The 15,884-nt window shown below is 40.6% G+C and overlaps 1 protein-coding gene and 1 long non-coding RNA gene across 3 annotated transcripts in view; one reads left to right on the top strand and one right to left on the bottom strand.

Annotated features, from left to right (window-relative positions):
* Nucleotides 1-15,884, bottom strand: part of grm8b (glutamate receptor, metabotropic 8b) — a 332,946-nt gene that overhangs the window by 241,593 nt on the left and 75,469 nt on the right.
* Nucleotides 5,330-12,294, top strand: LOC147837851 (uncharacterized). Its single transcript, XR_015526619.1, has 4 exons — nucleotides 5,330-6,459; nucleotides 6,508-7,051; nucleotides 7,598-10,458; nucleotides 10,496-12,294. It is a non-coding gene; the product is annotated as an uncharacterized LOC147837851 (long non-coding RNA).

Genomic DNA, 15,884 nt, shown 5'->3' with positions numbered 1-15,884 from the left:
TGCGGTTAATCCAAGATCTCTCCTCCGGACCGTACCCCTCCCAATCAACGAGATATTGGAGTTGTCCGCCCCGGCGTCTGGATCTCAGGATCTCGTGGATCTGGTAAGCCTCTTCGCCATCGATCATGAGAGGCGGGGGACCCTGTTCACCGGCTGCCACCTCCCTATCCGTCTCGGCTGGACCAGCAGCAGGCTTGAGCAGAGAGACATGGAAAGTTGGGGAAATACGAAAATGATTAGGGAGTGTCAGTCTGAACGAAACAGGAGATATTTGTCTTTCTATCTGGAAAGGACCCACGTACCTGGGACTGAGTTTCTTGCAGGGCAGCTTGAGGCGTAAGTCGCGGGTGGAAAGCCATACCCATTGTCCTGGGGAATACATGGGACCAGGACGTCGGTGTCGATCGGCTTGTTCCTTGAAACGCCTTATGGCGTGAGAGAGGTGAGTATGAGCTGCGTTCCAGACCTCTTCGCAGTTTTTAAACCAGGTGTCCACCGCAGGGAGTTCAGAGGTCTCGCCGGACCAGGGAAAGAGCGGAGGTTGGAAGCCCAGCACGCATTGAAATGGGGTTAATCCAGTAGATGCCTTTCTGAGGGAGTTCTGAGCATATTCTGCCCACATCAAAAATTTGGCCCATTCGTTCTGAGTTGAGTGACAATACGTGCGGAGGAATTGACCGATCTCTTGGTTCAAGCGTTCTGTCTGCCCGTTGGATTGGGGATGATAGCCGGAGGTTAGGCTGACGTTGATCTGGAGATTTTTGAAGAATGCTGACCAGAGTCGGGATGTAAACTGGGGACCTCTATCCGATACGATGTCTTCGGGGAGACCATAGTACCGAAACACACACTCGCAGAGTAACTCAGCCGTTTCCATGGCTGTGGGCAGTTTGGAAATGGGAATAAGGCGGCAGGATTTCGAAAATCGGTCCACTACTGTGAGGATGGTGGTTTTGCCCTGAGATATGGGTAAGTCGGTGATGAAATCTATAGCGATGTGTGACCAAGGACGATGTGGCACCTCCAGGGGTTGGAGTAATCCCGCTGGACGGTGACGGGAGTGTTTGGACATCTGACAGGGTGAGCATTTGTTAATGAAGTTGATTACATCCTTGTGTATGGATGACCACCAGTAGCGGGATTGAATCATTTGCACAGTGGCTGTGCTGCCTGGGTGACCGGAACTGGGGTGGTCATGTACCTCGGAGATGAGTCTTTCTCGAAGCGACGGGGGAACAAAGATCTTATTCTCCGGACAGGGCTGCTGAGAAGGATTATTTTCGGCGGCATGGAGGATCTCCTGATCTATATCCCACTGGATGGGGGCGACAATTAGAGGACTTTTGATTATGGGCTCGTCAGGGATTTCAGAGGTCTCATCGTCTGAGAGGCGGGACAGAGCATCTGCTTTGATGTTTTTCGAACCAGGGATATAGGTGACTTGGAAGTCAAATCGGGTGAAAAACAGCGCCCATCTTGCCTGTCTAGGATTCAGACGTTTACAAGACCGGATGTATTCTAGGTTCTTGTGATCAGTGATGACGATGAAAGGGTGTTTTGCGCCCTCAAGCCAGTGTCTCCATTCCTCTAGCGCAGCTTTCATGGCGAGGAGTTCTCGGTTTCCCACATCGTAGTTCCGTTCAGCGGAGTTAAGCTTGCGAGAATAGAAGGCACAGGGATGGAGCTTCTTATTCACTAGGGATCGCTGGGACAGGATGGCTCCAATTCCAGTGTTTGACGCGTCAATCTCGACGACAAAGGGTTGTTCGGGATCAGGATGACGCAGAATAGGTGCACTGGAGAAGCGAGTCTTTAACTGGGTAAATGCTCGGACAGCGTCGGGGTTCCATCTAAGGCGAGCATTATTAGCTTTGACCATGGCGGTCAGTGGGGCAGCGACTGAACTGAAGTTCCTTATGAAGCGTCTGTAGAAGTTAGCAAAGCCCAGGAATCATTGGAGTTGCCTGATGGTTTCGGGTTGTGGCCATTGTGTCACAGAGTCAACCTTTTGCTGGTCCATGGCCACGCCTTCTGGACTGATAATGTAGCCAAGGAATGAGATGCAGGTCTGGTGGAATTCGCACTTGGAGCTCTTCGCATACAACTGGTTTTCAATGAGACGTTTGAGCACTGCCCGAACGTGCTGGATATGCTCAGAGAGCGAATTGGAATAGACCAAGATGTCGTCAATATAGACTATTACCCATTTGTTGAGCATGTCTCTAAATATCTCATTTACGAATGCCTGGAACACGGAAGGACTGTTTGCTAGGCCGAAGGGCATAACGACATATTCGTAGTGGCCGTCAATTGTAGAGAACCCGGTTTTCCACTCGTCTCCCTGTCGTATGCGGATGAGGTTATAGGCACTACGGAGGTCCAACTTAGTGAAATACTGAGCGGATCGGAGTTGTTCAAGGGCAGCAGGAACCAATGGCAATGGGTAGCGGTGTTTGACTGTAATCTCATTCAAGCCTCGGTAATCAATGCAAGGGCGTAAGCTGCCATCCTTCTTCTTAACGAAGAAAAACCCTGCTGAAGCGGGAGAAGTAGAGGGTCGAATTAATCCTTTCTCTAGCTCCTCAGAGATGTACTTCTTCATAGCCTCAGTTTCAGGTTGTGAGAGAGGGAAGATGCGACCACGAGGGGGCGTGGTGCCGGGTAGCAGCTCAATGGCGCAGTCATTATCACGATGAGGAGGGAGCTTCGTAGCCTTCTGCTTATTGAATGCTTCAGTTAGATCGTGATACGCATCAGGTACATGCTGGAGTTCAGAGTCTTTGGTCTTGTTAATTGTGTTGATCTGGATAGGGGAAACAGGATGCAGACATTGGGTAAAGCATTGATTGCTCCATTTTATGATCTCACCAGTTCTCCAAGAGACTTGAGGGTCATGCTGTTGTAGCCATGGTAACCCAAGAATCACAGAGTGTTTAGGGGAATTGATGGCAAGAAGGGAAATTTCTTCTTCATGGAGAGAGCCTGTTTGAAGCAAGATTGGCAGGGTCTGGAATTTTATACGTCCTTCTCCCAAAGGGCGCCCATCTACAGCAGTGATGGCTATGGAGGAATCACAGGAGGTTAAAGGAATGGAGTGAGTGGTGGCAAACGTGTAATCAATAAAGTTACCAGCGGCTCCTGAATCGATCATGGCCATAGTTTCAATCTCATCTCCATCGTTTCTCAAAGTGACAGGTAGATTTACAACATTATTAGTGGTAGTGAACATAGTGGTTGCACTCACCGAGAGGGTTTTAGGGAGAAGCTTGTTGGGACATAAAACCTTCGTATGACCTGGAAGTCCGCAGTAAATGCACAGGTGATTTCTTCTCCGTCGTTCTTGCTCTTCTGGGTTCAGACGGGTTCTACCCAATTGCATGGGTTCAGCGGAGGTTTCAGGGGATACAGGACTGGAAGCAATTGAGCAGAGCGGATTGCGAGTGCGGAGGAGAGTGTCTAACCTTATGGAAAGCTCGATTAGTTGATCCAGTGTTTTCCCATCGTCACGACATGCCATCTCTCGCTGCAATTCTGGCTTTAGAGCCCTTCTGTAGAGCTTGACAAGCGGATCATCAGCCCAGCCAGTTTGCGCTGCCAAGGTGCGGAACTGCAGGGCGAACTCAGCTGCGGAGCGATCTCCCTGTTGGATACACAATAGCTCCTCGCCAGCGTTACGACCACCCTCCGGATGATCGAACACAGTGCAGAAACGTTTGAGAAAGTCGTTAAACGAGGGAAATATCGGGGTACTGTCTGGCCAAACTGCAGTAGCCCAGTCTAGCGCTTTCCCAGTGAGCAGTGAGCACACAAAAGCAATTTTCCCGTTCTCGTCCTTAAACAGATGGGGTTGTTGGGCGATAAACAGTTTGCATTGCAATAGAAAGCCTTTACATCTTGCTGGGTTACCTGAGAACTTGTCAGGAAAAGCCAATCGAACTCCGGAAGTCATCGGGGGTTGTGCAACAACAAGTGGACTTGGAGAGTAGTTGGCGGTGGGTTGCGCAGTGGCAGCAGCTTGCAGGTTTTGGAGGGATTTCACCAGTTCATCTGCTAACTGAGTTAGGTGTGTTAGTTGTTGTTGGTGTGTTGACAATACCTGAGCTTGTGTTGTGACTTCGTGAGACAAAACCTGGATGGCTGCGGGATCCGTGTTGGGCGAAGTCTTCTGTAACGGGGAGACTGACACGGAGGGATCCATTTTGCAGTATTTATTAAGTCACACTTAAACATCAACACCTCGCACGGCTGTGCGAACATACAACATACAACTCAACGATGATTAGCAGATAACAGAGGCAGAGTGATTACTAGGCTTGAGTCAAGGGCAGGCAGCGTGGTTCAGAGTCCGTAATACAGGCTTTAGTCAGGGGCAGGCAGCGAGAATCAGAGTCCGTGTAATCAGGCTTTAGGTCAAGGGCAGGCAGAAGACAGAGCAGAGTCGAGGAACGGGCTGAAGTGGTAAACGGGAGATCAGGCAGGATAGAACGCTCAGAAATGCTGGCCGGGGCTAAACAAGACTTCGCAATGAAGTGTGTGTGTGAGCTGCTTATATGTGGTACGTGGGTCATTAGTGAGATGGAGAACAGGTGTGCTGGGATCTGAGTGAGAAGGATGACGTAATGGTTAGAAGTCCGGAGATGGTGACCTCTGCTGGTCAGCGAGGGGAATGACTGGGACCGAGTCGGTGACACAAAAATTCTACACCCTGATCATTTTGATTAACATATTGACATGTTTACATTCAGAGAGCAAAATTTACCGCACATCTTTCAGGCCATAATATTGGAGTAATATTAACAAACTGTAAACCTAGTAACTAATTTATTTTGACCAAGGTATGTCTTTAAAAACTGAAAGCGTACTTCTGACAATACTAACTAACTTTGCCACTGAATGAAATAAATAAAGGACACTAATCACATACTAAACAAATCTGTAGAGACAGGACAATCAACACAAACTGGAACTGCATCTTTTTTAAAAGAAGAAAAGTGGCAAATATGGATTTTACCATTTCCAGATGCGCAAAGCTCTTGAGAAAAAAATGTTCCTTACAAACGTACTTTTGACGCAATTTCAGCAGATCACTGTAATTCACATGTGAGTTCAGCTGTGCTCTCATTGTGTGGAATTAAAAACAAAACCTTCATTGCAGCACATTTATAAATGCAACACTGATGACCCATATCTCCAAACAATTCTTCTTCCACTAGTTTTAATTACGGTTGGCAACACAACTTGGCGTCTCTACACTGTAACAGGTAAAAACAGTCTTCAAAGCTATCTTGCATAATAATGAGATTGCAGTTTTTTTTTCTTTTTTTTTTTTGTGAAATGTATGTGTCCTAATAGTGTTTTTAGCAGTGTGGGACACATATTTATGACTGTCAAAAATGTGTTTTGGTGTTTCATAACCCTTTAAGGTAGTAGGTATTGGGTTAGATTATATATGTAGCATAAACTAATGCAGAATATGTTTGTTTTGAATATCAACAAACAGCCAATATCTTAATAAAAGGCAGAAAATAAGAATAGTGAGCTACCAAATTGTTTCTGAAATTTCTAAAGTTCAAGAACACAAAGATGATTTGATGCGACTGCAACACATGATTGCACATCAGATACAATTGATGGCTGTGCAGATGGCAAGATCATTTTACTGTCTATGGTTTTGATTTTCCAGACTTGGAATGACTGTGAGGGACATGTCATACATTAATTCTGAGTGCTACTGTCAACTTTAGACATCTCAGGCATCTTGTTTTTGAGAGATGTGGAATGAGCACAAAGAAGCGGAAAAAAAGTATTTTGGATTAAAGAAAATTCTCAGGGGATGAACTGTTTTTTGTACTTCATATTACCTAAATAGTCCTATGGCACTCTAACTGAAAACACAACTATAGAGAGATTACAATTGGTTATGCAGATGCATACATACTACAAGTTATAAGTGTCATGTCTCCTTAGTCTTGTGGTCTGCAGTGCCTTGTGTTTGACCTAGATTTCCATTGTTTTGTTTGCCTTTAGTTAATGCCATCAACATCATCTCTTTCTATTTAAATATCTGTTGGTTCAGAATTATCTCCTACGTATTCAAGTTTCTCTTTTAATGTAGTTTATTGTCCAGTCTCATATTTGCAACATCAACACTTGAGATACTGATTTGTTGCTATTATTCACTTTGGATGATTTGATTCGTCATTAAAGGCTTTATAATTATGTTCTTATTCATCCCTTTAGGCCATAAAGGACAGTCAGGATATAGCAGATGTTTTGATGCAATCAGGAAGCAAAGCAAAAAAACTGTTTTATCTAATGCAGTGGTTCACCAACTGTGGGCTTCCTTCTAGTGATATGCGGAGGAATACTTAATAATGAAAGAATAAAAAACAACAACACACTTTTGACCCTTTGATGAGAATGTTTACACTGATGTGTTAAGCACATTGTGAATTGAGCGTACTGAATTGTACGTTCACATTGTTGTGCTTGGAATGTTTGCTTTAGTTTATTGTGTCATCAGATGCTAAAAATCAACCCACTTTGGCCCTGAAAAAGACGTGCGGCACTTGCAGAGCAGATACACACTAGCGAAGGGCTTTTTGCAGACCAGTGCTGTTGTGTTGGAATTTCACTTACTGCAAACTCAGGACTCCCCCATGCTGCTTCATCAGTAAAACAATTATCACAAATGTGTTAAATGTGTATTCATAGTTCATTAGCCATAGTTGGCTAATTTATCTGGATGTGATTCAAATGTCGCAGGACACAGAACATAGTAGCTAGAAGCTAGAATATAGCCTAATAAAGTTAGTCTCTGTGTGCGGTTATCACAAACTCCACGGTTCACTTAATATGAGATCTCAAATCAAGGTAATTCCGCAAGTATGAATGTATAAATCATTTATTAATTGTTCAAGCAGTGTATTTATGCATATAATCGCTAATTTTTCTGACACACATACTGTAAAAATGGAATTCCAAATCATTTATTTTAAAATTCAAGTTAATGTTTAGATTTCAAAGATATACAAATAGGCCATGTGTACATGCATCATATTTCACAATGTATTAATATATGAATATGATAATATATAGACTATATTTATAAGGTCTATGCAACATTTCCAAGTTTTGATGAATAGGTTACTATTTGTAAATAGTTTACATTTAAGTACTGCAGTTTTCTTAGAACAGTAGCTTACCATTTTTAATTAACTTTCAAAGCACATTTTAAACTTTAAACATTTTGACTTTTTTTTCCTTTAATTTTTTTTTTGTTTTGTTTTACCTATAAGCACAGTGTTAATGTTCAAACTATTTACAGAGTTTAAGTGGCTGACATAATAATAAATATTCTTAGTAACAGGAAATAATATGCCTCATCATTATGGTGGTACTTGGAGAGACAAAACCATTGGTCTGATGTTTATATTTTAGACTAGTGCTGTCAATTTGAAGATTTTGTTCAAAAATCCAGTTTTCCTCAAACTTTTTTTTTTAATTTATTTTTATTTATTTTTTTTACTAAGCACACATATTTTTTTTTTCTTAAATAACTACATTATACATGTATGCTGCTTGCATATTATTGTAGTAGCTGAATAGTATCATCAGGCTTTATCCATAGCCAATATATTTAAGAAACTGAAAAAGCGCAAACGTCAGATCATGTCAAAACTTCTCTATAGGTCTGCAAAACGCCCTCAGAACTCATGGGGTTAAAGTTATGATGTGAAATGTGTTTTTCAAAGTTGAAAAACATGCAGATATTTTTGTACGTTCGTTGTTATTTAAATTATTAATACTCTTCAGGACAATAAAAATTAATGATGTTGAATAAGGCATTTTGTTTACCTGTTCTATTTTTATTCTATGCGAAATAAAGCATGCCATTGTCTATGTTTGCTTCCATAATGAAGTTGTCAAATCAAGAAAAGCTCTTGCCACTGATAGATTACATTTAGATAATACTAATTAACCTCTCTGTAGACCTTTATTTAAAAAAAATGTTGTTGAAAAGTGGACACAAATGACTGCAGAAAAAGGTGCTTGTATTTAATCATTCACTTAGATCATGAGCTTTTTTTTTAAACAGACAAAAGTTTCACACACCAAAATTGTGCATTTTCCGCACTCTAAGGTTTCCAGCAAGTTGCTATAAGAGTTGTTCAGCTTGCATTAACATCAGCATGAGTTCCCTCAGGACCTTCCTAAGGGTAAAATAAATTCTGTGGTTAACATTACTCGAAGAAACTTTCCCATTTTGGTCTACAGCATACATCGCAGGCTGGCGCACCTTAAACATGCATATTAAATCCATTGTGTGCTTTCAAAACTTCCTTGAGACCCAGTGGAAGGTATCATTGCTTCATTTTAACAGGATTTAATTAATTACATCATATCTGGCAGCTAAGCTGTCTGTAAATATGCATCAGGTTCATGGTCTTAATGCCATGCCACAGTGGGAGCCTTGGAGCAGGTTTTGTCTACTGAGGTGATATTTATTTAGCGGTGCTGATGTTTTCTCGGGTTGCCTTCATGCACAGATACTGCTGTTTGATCTGGGGCTCCTAGAGGAAGGTGTGCAAATGTCACAGTTATTTATTTGACAGACAGATGTCATCATTCTCATCTTCCAGTCTGGTCACGAGAAAATGGCACAATAATAACTCATACATATGTAACTAATTCTACGTTTGTTCTACTTGTGTTGATGTAACTTAACAAAATGTGACATTCAAAAGCAATAATAACCATTTATAGTCATAGTAGTAGCTAGCATTAGTTACTTTTAAAATGTTTCAAGAAGGATTTATAAGTTATTATTTTATCATTGCATAACAGCTTCACTTCATTTTAATTTGCAACAATGAAGGGCACTAACATTTCACTAATTTTCAGCGTTATAGCTAAATAAAGACCAAATAATGTGCACTATTTTAGGTATTTCTTTCCTACGATGGATGGATGGATGGATGGATGGATGGATGGATGGATGGATGGATGGATGGATGGATGGATGGATGGATGGATGGATGGATGGATGGATGGATGGATGGATGGATGGATGGATGGATGGATGGATGGATGGATGGATAACACAATAGTGCTGTTGTATACTTGATACTGATTGTTTGATCAGAGCGCAGTTATTTTTTTAGATAATGCATAACTACATTTCTAGCCGGGTTTCAAAGGTAAGTGTTGAAAGTTATATATCAATTCACCGTATTTTTCAGTTAATTAAAAAGTCCTTGTAGTCCCTACAACAGCAAACAAACCAAAAACCGCCAAAACATTGGCCTAGCACATGTTGTATTCTATGCATCCACAGTCGCCATACTGTAGTATGTGCAGCATCAAGTGGATGATAGTTGATCAGGCACTACAGTTTGGAAAACATGATTTATGGAATAATTGCACATTTTTGCACATACACTGATAATTTAAGTTTATTGTTTGCATTCATTCTAATGGCCTTGTGATTTAAGGGCACAGTGAGTTTAAAGCATTGAGGTCATTCATTCATTCATTCATTTTTCTTCAGCTTAGTCCCTTTACTTATCCGTGGTTGCCACTGCGAAATGAACTGCCAACTTAGCCAGCATGTGTATTTTTATTCAGCAAATGCCCTTCCAGCCGCAACCCAGCACTGGGAAACAACCACATACTCTCACATTCAAACACTTTAGCCAATTTAGCTCATTCAATTTACTAACTTAGCTTATTCAATTCACCAGTCCAAAACACATATCTTTGGACTGTGGTGAAAACCTGGAAGAAACCCACGCAATCTCCACATAGAAAATGCCAACTGACCCTGCCAGGGCTTGAATCAGCAACCTCCTTGCAGTGAGGCGACTGTGCTAACCACTGAGCCACTGTGCTGCCCGCATTCAGGTCAAAATAATCAATGTTTGTAACTTTTACAAAGATTATTTATTCATTCATTCATTCATTTTCTTGTCGGCTTATTCCCTTTATTTATCCGGGGTCGCCACAGCGGAATGAACTGCCAACTTATCCAGCAAGTTTTTACGCAGCGGATGACCTTCCAGCCTCAACCCATCTCTGGGAAACATCCACACACACATTCACACACACACTCATAAACTACGGACAATTCAGCCTACCCAATTCACCTGTACCGCATGTCTTTGGACTGTGGGGGAAACCGGAGCACCCGGAGGAAACCCACGCGAACGAAGGGAGAACATGCAAACTCAACACACAGAAACGTCAACTGATCCGAGGCTCGAACCAGGGACCCAGCGACCTTGAAGCTGAATACTGTTAGACTCCCCTGACCAGCATAAACACAAATTCTTAAATTTGTACCTTTTTCTGTATTTATATGCAAATGCACACTCTAACCAACTTGAAGCATCAATCATTAAAAAAAAGGAATTATTTTCAAATAGAGCCATTCAATTCATTTGATGTTTTCGCATTGCAGTATTTATTGTAGAAAGACAAAGTATCACAAAGTCAGTTATTTTCAATGCCATGCAGCCCTGACAAACACAATGTCTGCGACATAACACATCGGTGACAAAACACAATATGGCCTAAGACAATAAAGGCCTTTAAAGTCAGTGATTTTATCTTCACTGGATGTAGCGTGATTTAGCAACTTTATTCTGAATTAGAATTTTCTCTTTTCAGGATGTAATAGTTTCCTTGATTGCTTTACTTAGGTTCTTTCTCTTAATTTGACTGTTTTGTTGCTTGCAAATATGAACCACTTAGTCATGGTTCATTAGCAATAAATAAATAAGTATTTAAGTAAGTAAATTAGCAAGCAAGCAAGCAAATAAATAAATAAGTAAATAGATACGTGTTAGATAAATGAAAAAGAAAAGTAAGAATAGAAAAAAGAAAGAAAGAAAGAAAGAAAGAAAGAAAGAAAGAAAGAAAGAAAGAAAGAAAGAAAGAAAGAAAGAAAGAAAGAAAGAAAGAAAGAAAGAAAAATTTGAGATGGCTTTAATGGCTTATTTTTTTCACACAATTTACTCAAGATCTAAAATAATGTGTGAACCAAAAATTATTTTGTACCAGTGCATTTACATTTTCATAACTATATGTAAAGATTTAATCAGTAATGTGTTAAAAGGATTTCTTTTGAACATGAAGAAACAAAGCATGATTTAAAATTAAAGCGTAATTGCTATTTTTGCTGTTTGTTCAAAGAACTTATTTAAACTGAACTGAATCAACTCATTTCTAGAGGTTTTTTTGGGGAAAACTTGATTAATTTATGTTCAATTAATTTAAATTTATTAAAACTTAATTAGTGTTGGGACAACATAAAGGAACTGTTTGGAACTTTTTTTTTACAGTGCTATGAAACAATTATGACTAGATGTATTCTTTTTTTTAAGTCCCTCCTTGCCTATAGTCAACTGCGTAAATATGCATAATTAAAAGTCAGTGGCCACTTCTACACTGAAATTAGTAGAGAACTCTCAAATATAGTGTTATAAATATTTATTTATTTTTGAGCATATAAGGTTGAGGTTGTTCTCTATTTCAAGTGCAGGCACAATTACATTCACCTTACTATATAATTCCTTAATACTGAGTTTAAAATGTATATGATAAAACCTTATCTTAAGGCCACCATAATGATGACCAAGCAGTGGATTAAGATACAGTAAGTCTCAACCAAGCAAAGCCGGAGATATGGCATGGACAAGGTAGATCATTCTCACACACATTGTCATCCTACTGCCTTTCATTCTAAAATTAAACTCCCAGAGTGGCTGAATCCACCAGAAATCCCAAAGTATTTCTGCCTGATTCTCAAGAGTTTGCAATGCAATTCTCACTCTGGCTTGGGCAACCTGTATGTGCAGCGCTCAAACACGCAGCATGTGAGAACTGCCATTTGTGTGCCATTTTCAGCCTCACACCTCTGTCTGAAAGAGCACCGCTCTCAAGAGATTGCTGTCTTAACTGAAGAATAGAATCATGCTTTCGGTCCTGTCTGCGTCTCACACCCCAAGCACATAAAATAGAGCGTGGACCTGCTGTACACATGGCTGATTCTAGCCTTCTGCAGGGGACGGACACTGACTAACCTGAAGTGTCGTTGATGTATTGCAGCCATCGTTAAATTGGCTGCATTGAAACCAGTGAGAGCAAAAGTGACAGAACGGTGGTGTTTGGTGATGAGACAAATATATCTGCTAATGTTCCGCTTGAAAAGATATCACGGCCTTCAAGCTGATAAACACTGTTTGCCTAGGCAGAACGCATCTGAAGTAAATGGAAGTGAAAGCCTGCTTTGGGCAGGATAAGATGAAACAAAGAGATGGCACAGAACTGAATGTTCAGTACGGGTAAAAGCGTGTTTGCTTCCACTGTTGATAATGTTATAACACCAGAGTTGTGATGCATTTGTTCACACTCTGACTTCCTCAGAGTTTTCAATGTCTTCTCGATCTGTAGTTTTCTGTTCTGTTTTGATGTAGGAACTTTGCTGCAGCACCATGGCAAAGATTATATGTTATAACCGAGGACTATATTCAGGTGTTAAATTAAATCATTTTGCTTACTGCAAATAGAAATATTATCAAATCATTTTTTTAGTTAGATGCTAATAGTCTAATCTGATTTAATAATTTAGCTATGCCAAAAAAGAGCTTTCACCCGAAGATCAGCTGAACGAATTTAAAAATGTTAAAACATGAGCTTATTTCCAAAAAAAAAAAAAAAAAAAAAAGTGGAATCCTCCATTAAGGACAATGGTTCTATGCTAAAAAATGGAAACCTTTCCATTGTGCAAAAGGTGCATTACAGTGTGAAAAGATACTTCATATTATGGGTTCTTCACATCTGAAATGTATTAAATACATTTAATGAAACCATTTAGTTTAAGAATTTATCAATGGAAGGCCCTTTAGAAAACCAAAAATAACATTCTATGGTAATGTTGTAAAAATGGCACCTTTATATTTCGAAGTAATAATAAGTCGCAGAGTCCAGTGTTTTCCTGTACACCACTGAAATTCATTATATGAACATAAAGATTTCAGGTTATCACAACTCAAAATCAGGGTGATGTGGTGGCACAGTAGGTAGTGCTGTCGCCTCACAGCAAGAAGGTCGCTGATTCAAGCCTCGGCTGGGTCAGTTGGCATTTCTGTGTGGAGTTTGCACGTTGTCCCTACGTTCGCGTGGGTTTCCTCTGGGTGCTCCGGTTTCCCCACAAGTCCAAAGACATGTGGTACAGGTGAATTGGGTAGGCTAAATTGTCCGTAGTTTGTGTGTGAATGAGTGTGAATGGACGTTTCCCAGTGATGGGTTGCGGCTGGAAAGGCATCCACTGCGTAAAAATGTGCTAGATAAGCTGGCGGTTCATTCCACTGTGGCGACCCCAGATTGATAAAGGGACTAAGTGTGCCCCCGGTCCTATACCACCCAACCCGTTCCGAGAGCAGGGATCAAACCAGCGACCTTCCGCATGGAGTCGGATGTGTCAGGGTTGGTGAGGGGAAATGGGGAAAAAGGAACGAGGACTCAAGTGCAGGAAAAATGGGAATTTATTAAATAATAAAAATGAAATAAAATGCAAAATAAACTACCCCGAGGGGGAAAACATTAACAAAACAAACATACAAAGCATCCACATACAAACAGGACTGGGCAGGCTGGCAAGGATGAGTACTGGAAACACGACAGGACAAGACTTCAAACAACAACATGTGATGACGAACTGGCACAGGACAGCAAATGTGAGGGGTATATAAACTGTAGAAAATTAACACAAGCAGGTGAACACAATTAACTAATAATGGGTTAACAAGGAGGGTGGGACAAGACAATAGACGGGAGAGCGCATGACACAGAGAGACAACACAAGCCATGCGCTCACTTAACAGGACAAGAACATGCAGCCAATGAGAGAACTCATTAACCGCATGTTCATGACAACAAACACAACACTGAAGCACACGACAAAAGCACGTGACCACAATGTAAACACCGAGCCATGTGCTTTGAAAAGAGACGCAAGACACGAGCACACAATAGATAAACACCTTACCGTGCGCTCACACATAAGCAACACGCATGCTTCATCTCAGCGCCAACCAAAATTGAAACTAACTAGACGAAGGCGCTGAGAATAAAGCAGTGCGCTGCTGACAGAACAAACACTAGTACAAGAGCGCGCGCGTCTGAGGGACGCAGAGCGTGCGCGGCCACATCAAGTGGCAGCACGCACACTCTGCGTACACCCAAGACGGCGCGCGCGCACACAGAGACAGAAACAGGACCAGACATGAGTAGTGTCAGAGCTCTGCCACCAAAACAAGAATTTACAAGACCAAAGTGGCAGAACCCTGACAGGATGCTCTAACAAGAAGGCTAAAGACCATGGCCATTAGCATCTGTCTCAATAGGGGAGTGAGATTTACCTGCACAGCACTTACTTACTGGCCTTCATTACATAAGCAGAAAATAACATGAATGAATAAATGAATGACAACTCAAAATAAATCAGTCATAGGTTTGGACCAACATGAGTTTAAATAATATATTCATGTATTTATTTCTGATCTGTATAGCCCAAGACCCATTAATAATACACTTGAAAAAATCAAGCAACCCACAAGCTTAAATCAGCAGCTTCATACTGACCCTGACCAAACAGGTTATCAAAGTACAACACAATAGCACATACTACAAATTCAGTATTATAGATATCTGGTAAAATAAAATAAAAAAAATACAATACAATAACAGTAATAATAGCAGAATGAGCACTGAAAGTCAATAGATTACAGTGACTATTGTATAATCATCCTAAATCATCAACTGTTAGGAAAAAAGCACTTAAATTCTAATTACACCAAGTCAAGCAAGAGATAAACATTTATTTTAATTTGCAATTGACAATATGCAAAATATGTAGCATATTGAATTTACTCTCGATATGCTACAAGACAAAATAACAATACTGCAGAGACCCCAGCCAAGAACACAGACCACAAAATCAATCATAAAATCTGCTTCTACATGAAAATTCTCTCTTCTTCCTGCTAAACCTCAGTATGCCACTCCATAAGGTTTGTGATCATTTTAACCAATATATCGGTATCACATTTCTTTAAGTCATCATCTTCACTTTCAGTAGCGCTTTGAGAATGAAAAGGCAAATAATACTGTACAAACCTAATAAGAAAATTTCATTGTTGAATACATTCAATGCATTGGTCACGGTTCAGTTCATGCACTCCTACAACTAATGCAGTAAGTCTACATGTGCAATCAATAGAGTTAGGCAAAAAAAAAAAAAAAAAACACAGCAGTGCAACAACTTAGAAGCCATTCACAAAGAGGGCATCTTTGCTTCAGAAAATGCCAGATGTACTGCCATGCCATTGTCATGCCAACTTGCTACCATAAACAAAAGCTTTCAGCGCTTTTCCAACAGAGTTCTTCCGATTGGTCCACTGGGTGCCGCTGTGTTAAATAAAAGTTAAAGCGTTTTTATCTTTAAACAGTGTCTAAAAACAAGGTGCACATATAAGGTGTGCTTGAGAAAACAGTAGTGTACAATGGCTAAGCATATCAGTCATGTTTACATAAAAAAAAAAAATTCAAGACTCTATCCTGTCTCATGCTCACACAAGTCAATATGAGTTCCTTATTTCACAAACAATACTGAACAGTTGTTGCCTACTGCACCGACTGTTATGGACGAGCCAAAGCAGGCTCATTGTGGATAACCCTCCGTATACATTTCTGAAGAGCGTGAAATCCATTTCAGGAGGAACCTTTTTCTGCAGTTTTTGTTTTGACGAAACCACTAAAAGATACTGTGTACACTTTTTCAGATCTCAAATTTTTTCTTGTGTGCGATTTGCTCCTTCTCA

Source organism: Danio rerio, chromosome 25, assembly GCF_052040795.2.
Source record: "Danio rerio strain M-AB ecotype USA chromosome 25, GRCz13ab, whole genome shotgun sequence".
NCBI classification, from domain to species: Eukaryota; Metazoa; Chordata; class Actinopteri; order Cypriniformes; family Danionidae; genus Danio; species Danio rerio.
This window is presented reverse-complemented; position numbering and strand designations above follow the sequence as displayed.